Source organism: Gallinula chloropus, assembly GCF_964237585.1.
Source record: "Gallinula chloropus genome assembly, chromosome: 4".
Lineage (NCBI taxonomy): Eukaryota > Metazoa > Chordata > Aves > Gruiformes > Rallidae > Gallinula > Gallinula chloropus.
The window spans coordinates 89,282,906-89,288,905 of NC_140088.1; the positions used below are offsets into that span (position 1 = coordinate 89,282,906).

Below are 6,000 nucleotides of genomic sequence, written 5' to 3' on the forward strand. Positions count from 1 at the left end.
AAGAGACCATCACCCACCTCTCTGCACCCTCCTGGCAGGGCAGGGGAGGTGGGGAGAAGGTCTCCCCTCAGCCTCCTCTTCTCCAGGCTGAACACCCCCAGCTCCCTCAGCTGCTCCTCAGAGGATTTGCCCTCCAGCCCCTTCCCCAGCCTGGTTGCCCTTCTCTGAACTCTCTCCAGGACCTCCATGTCCTTCTTATGGTGAGGAGCCCAGAACTGGACCCAGCGCTCGAGGTGCAGCCTCAACAGTGAGGAGAGGATCACTTGGAGTCTCACTTAATCTTAAAACACTGAACTACAGGAGCTTGCTCTTAAAGACTATTTCCCTTTTTGTGCTCTGATTTTTGTTTCATTAGGCAGTGTACTTGTATTTTTAGTGAATTTCTCAAATGCAATTATTCATGTTGTGGTTTAGTAATTGCAGTAACTAATGCTCCCATAATTATAAGGCTTTTGTTTTGCTGGGAAAAGCTTCCCATATCATCGTCTTCTCTTTGTGTAACAACATGAAGTACAATAAAACCCTAGGAGGGTTAAATTTAGAACTGTGTTAACATGTTAATTTAGTGTTTTCCTCAAAATTTTTTTTAAACATATGACAACTTGCTATGAATAAAAATAATTTGAAAACAGTGTTTGAAAGAGGAAAAAAAGCAAGCTAGGTTTATTTGGTACACTTTGATGCTACTGTAGACAGCTAGAAAACATCTGGTGGCACTTTTGGTGGTAGGTCAATAGTTACAGATGGTCTGTTTTTTACAGCTGTCATCCAGCTCTGTACGTAGAATGACTCCAGTGGAAAAATCTTTTGCTAAATGAATAAACAAAACAGCCCAGGGTGGCCAGCAGGCATATATGTTTCTACAAGGCAGGGAATTAAATAAGCTATAAAAATTTAACCCAAGAGTAGTATTTAAAATGCTCGTTATAGTCTGGTTTCGATTTCTTATCCTCTAGATCTTTCTGTGGCTATTGAAGGAAGCTTCTAAAGCAGAAGGGATAAGCAAAGAAATATAAAGACTAATGGGGGCTGATCCTCTACATGAGTTTGAGGTGTTGGCTTGAGGAAAGGCAGATAGCTACATAACTAGCTTTTAATGTTGGATTTGATGTACTGCTTCTGCAGCCTTGTAACAATCATTTTCAATATTGAGAACTGGTGTGTTCTGGAAGTATATCCAATTTTGGGAAATGGAATAGAAAACTTCTGAAATGGCAGCAGTCTGTGTGGGTTTTAAAGGGGGAAAAAATGGGTGGCTGCATCCTTCACTGGTTTTTCTTCTCCCATCCACGATGGGAAATTATAATCAGTTGGAGTCAGACACTGGGTGAAACAGTAGAAGAATCTGGGATTTGAGGATAAAGAGGTGTGGGGAGAAACTGAAGAAGAGGGTGAGGCTGAATAATAAGGTGTTAAAAGCTTGATGAATATTGCACATTACCTCAGTTTTAAAATGAAAATAAACACAGAAGGAAGGAACTTTATTGAAAGTCCAAATGCAGCAAGCAGGGCAGTGTGCTGGCAAAGATACCTATTTTAATGCAAATGGGCAGCTTTGGATATTAAAAACACTTGCATGAATCTTCACAACACGGTGATGAAATGTGCCTGTGCTGGGTTTCAAAAAAGTTCAGCCTCTCCAAAGAAACAAATCAGATTTCTAGGTTCAGTCACTTGTAAGACCATTTAGTGCTATCCACTGATGTTGAAAGCTGTTGGGCAGGAACAAAAAGGAACAGGAAAGTGGATTTTTTGGCTCATTTTAATGCGCCCTGTGCTTGTATTACAGTGTTGCCTGAGTCTGGTTCTCAAAGTCTATTGAAATTTCAAGGAGGATAAAAGTGGTGCTCTGGTGATGGTTTTTAGAGGATCTGTACACTTAGTTTTACCCTGTTCACTTGCTTGTGTGGGTTTATAATCTGCTGCTTTGATTAAATCCATGTACAAGGGTTTTCTTCTCTCTCCCCATCCCCCTTTCTGCTTCTCAGTGGTTTGGCTTAAAGTGAAGGCTGCCTGTTGCAATACTCTCACGTTGTCTTGCCCAGCTACATGGTGTCTGAAAAGTGCTTAGTTGTGTTTGCTGCCAAAGAGCTTGCCTAGTCATGCATAAACCTGCTTTAAATGCATTTGGTAGATAGAGATGTTGGCGTTAGTGTTGTCACCATGATGTGTTTCTTCAGGTCTGTACCCCTTGAATTGTTTCCTTCAAGTTCCAAGTATCAAACTCTGGTTTACTTTATTGGCAAAAGCCTAAAAATTAAGAATGAAAAGAGTATTTTCTTGACAGCTGCAAGTGTTGGGATGCAAAAGTGAGTGGATGCCTTTACTGTGTCCTTCTGAGTGGTCACATTTATGATGTGCTATGGGAACTACCTGCCAGGAGGGTGCAGAGAGGTGGGCGATGGTCTCTCCAGCCAGGGGACAGGAGATGGGACAAGGGGAAATGGGCTCAAGCTGCCCCAGGGCAGGGTCAGCTCAGCTGGGAGGGCAAAGTTCTTCCCTGGCAGAGTTGTGGGGCTGTGGCACAGGCTGCCCAGGGAGGGGCTGAGTCACCTTCCCTGGGTGTGTTTAAAAAAGGGTAGATGAGGTACTCAGGGATCTGGTTTAGCTTAGGGTGGGAATGGTTGGACTGGATGATCTTAAAGGTCTTTTCCAACCTTGTGGTTCTGTGATTTGAGAATACTTAATGCCTATCATATATCAAGTATGAACTATAAAGCTGTCTGAGATACCACCGATGTTCAGAACTCCTTTGAGCAGCACAAATTTTAGATTAAAATATACATTGCTGAAAAAAAAACCAACCTAGGAGTTTTTTTCCTTCAGTTAAGCAGTGTTTGAAAATATTTTTAAAGAGAGTATCCCTCAGGGTATTGCAACCTGGAACAATTTAGTTCTTCCTTGAAAAAGGAAGAGCTGGTCTCTGAGATAAAAGGAAAAGAGAATCTCCAACATTTTTTATAGGCGAGTGAGCAAATCCTGAAGGCTAAAGCAGGAATGCTAAGACAGACAGTCAACTTGGATTTGAGTTTTCAAAACAATACTGATAACGGAGTACAGGATAAACATAAGCTGTGAGTGAGATGATGTGACGCAAGGCCCATCTAAAACCCAAGATCTTCCCTCCAGAGGAAGAGGATGAAAAGGAAGCACAATAAGAAATTAAAGGTTTTGGGGGGTTTTTGTTTTAAAAAAAAGGCAAACCAGCAGGCTAATCACACACACACACACTTGTAGGTTGGTACAAACTCCAAATTACTAGGGAAGATCTTCCATCCAAGCCAAAAGGCTGCACTGTGACATGCAGGACCATTTCTCCTTCACATCACTCTAATGGGAGAGTATTTCATGGGCCAAATCATGATTCTACTAAACCTGAAGACACAGGGAAAGCCTGCCAGAAAAACTGTCAAGTGCATCATGCTTAACCTCTCCATAGTTAGTGCTCACAAAGAGATTGAGAGTAGAAACTCACCCAAGCACAGACTTTACCCATACAGCTAGGAAAGGCAGAAGGCTGCTTTCTACCTTTGCCTCACTGTCAGCCCCCATTGCATGAAAGGATTTGGAGGCTGGTCCATGTCAGATGATGAAGCACAAGGAATCCAAACCAGAAATTAAATTCATGGAACAGACTGACAGATCGTGAACACGTTGAGAATAAGGTCATGAAGTTTCATGTTACCCCTAGGAATCTCAATCTTCATTTAATTTAACCATTCTAATCTATGTTCTCTGGTCAGAAACTACACCGGGTTACTGGAATATCTTTGTCTTCCTACTATTGACTCTCAAAAGGTATAAAATAAAGCTATCATAAGAAAAACTGTGAGTTTATGTTCCATATTCCATTGCCAACAGGTTTTGATTACTTCAATTAAATAAATGTTTTTCCTTCCCACCCAAATCAATAAGATTTTTATTTTCCATGACATCTCACAACCCTCAAAACGTCCCTTCTGCAGAGCCCTGGAAGCACTAAGTGATGATAAGGAAAATGCTGTTCCTCGTTACAGATATTTTAATTATCCTAAATAATTATACATTTTGCTGTAAGCATTTGTTTCAAATGGGAAAGCTGATTACCCAGTCCCAACCCCTCTGCCATGGGACACTCTCCACTCATCCAGGTTTCCCAAAGTCCCATCCAACCTGGCCTTGAAGACTGCTGGGGGTGAAAGGGGAAGAGAGGGCACTCACAGTGTCTTGGGGTTAAAGTTCTTACAGTGTCTCACCAACCTCACCACAAAGATTTTCTTCCTTATATCCAAGTTGGTCTTGTTAAGATTCCATGAGAAGAGAGTCACGGTCATTGGTGAGGTGGATGGCATGTTTGGGGCAACTGGGGCTGCTCACCAAGCAGAAAGAGACCTTCTGCAGTGACAGTTGTTGCAACTGTACGACTGCCAATGTGGTCACACATACCAATACCTTACCTCACCTGAATCACAGAATCCCAGACTGGTCTGGGTTGGAAGGGACCCCAAGGGTCACAGAGCTCCAACCCCCCTGCCACAGGCAGGGACACCAACCTCCAGGCCTGGAGCTACACAAGGTTGCCCAGGGCCCCAGCCAACCTGATGTTCAAATGAAAGCACAGATGCATTTACCTGGTGAAGTCAAGTTTTCTGAGCCAAAACTCTGAGAAAGGGAAAATAAAAGTGATGATGTAGGACAGAAACATTGCACCTTCAGAGGAATGGTGGTTCCTGATGGAAGTTAGGCGATACCTCTGCCTTGCAGAAGTTAGACAGTGTACTACACCTAAACATAAAATACAACATTAAGGTGATTATCTAAATTATCTCTTTTTTTTCCTTTATTCAACAGTGCTTCTCCCCAGGAGCTTGAAAAACGCCCAGTTAAAAATATAGAGGAATCTGGGACAAAATGCAGCAACAGTGAGACTGCTACAACACTGGGACACCCTATGCAGAAGTTGTACATGACAGCCTTTGTTCCTGTATTTTAGTACGTGCTGCTGTCCTTTTCTAGAGATACTGTGAAGAAAAAAAGCTCTGCAATACAAAACCATCACTTCACTTTCCCTGTACTCAAAACTAAGCCTGCAAGATTTAAACTACATTTAAAAACGTGTGGTAAAAGGAGCAGATCAAAGAGATTAATTGCCAGAATAAGAGTATTAGGTCAGACTTTCTGTGCAAAAATTTAAGTCATTCCATCTTGTCTTACAAAAACTAATACTGAACTAAGAAAATTATCATTACATTTGCCTGCCAGATAATTTATCTTGCCATTAAGTGTGGTTAAGCCACTTTGCCTTACCATTAGATGTCAGTACAGTCTAAGGGAAACTCTACAGGGAGTTTTAAAATCAATAAATTAATCACAAAAGTGAAGCGATTACTGAATTAGATGCCAAAAAGGATGTTGGGTACTCTTCAGAAAAGGACTCAAACTCCAAATATCGGAATGGCATGACCTAAATCACAGATGTACTTATCTCAAAGAAGATGGACAACTAGAAAAAATGCCAAGACAGGTAGTAAGTGTGTTCCAAGCCACAGAATAATTTGCTGAAAAAGGAAGAAAAATAAATTCCCTGGTACTCCCCAGCCTGAAGAAGAAATGACTGCTGGGAATACAACAAATGCATCTGAAATATGCACTGTGTCTAGGGAGCAGCACACTAAAAACTACAGGAAGCTTTGTCACAGAGTATGTAATTAAATTGTAAAATCTGGTGCCATGGGTATTGTGGATGCCAAAACTAAGCAGTTCTTCAAAGGAATTAGGTCTGTTTATGGAAAACCCATCAGTGGTCACGCTGCAAACCCACGACAGAGCTCCATAAGCAGGTAAATGCCCAGGGCAAGAGGAAAATCCATGCATGCTGGCTTTGTTTTCACATGCAGCAATCGCTGCACTAAGCATCCATCTAGCTCAGCACCCAACAGTTCCAGTGAAGGGAGATGTTTCATGAAGAGCAAGAGAAGAACAAACATGGTACTTTCCTTAAGCACCCACTAGCGGCCTCTC

General features: G+C 41.9%; 1 protein-coding gene across 1 annotated transcript in view; it reads right to left on the bottom strand.

Annotated features, from left to right (window-relative positions):
• The window catches only part of CTBP1 (C-terminal binding protein 1), a 235,226-nt gene that overhangs the window by 184,576 nt on the left and 44,650 nt on the right, over nucleotides 1-6,000 (bottom strand). The window lies entirely within an intron of this gene.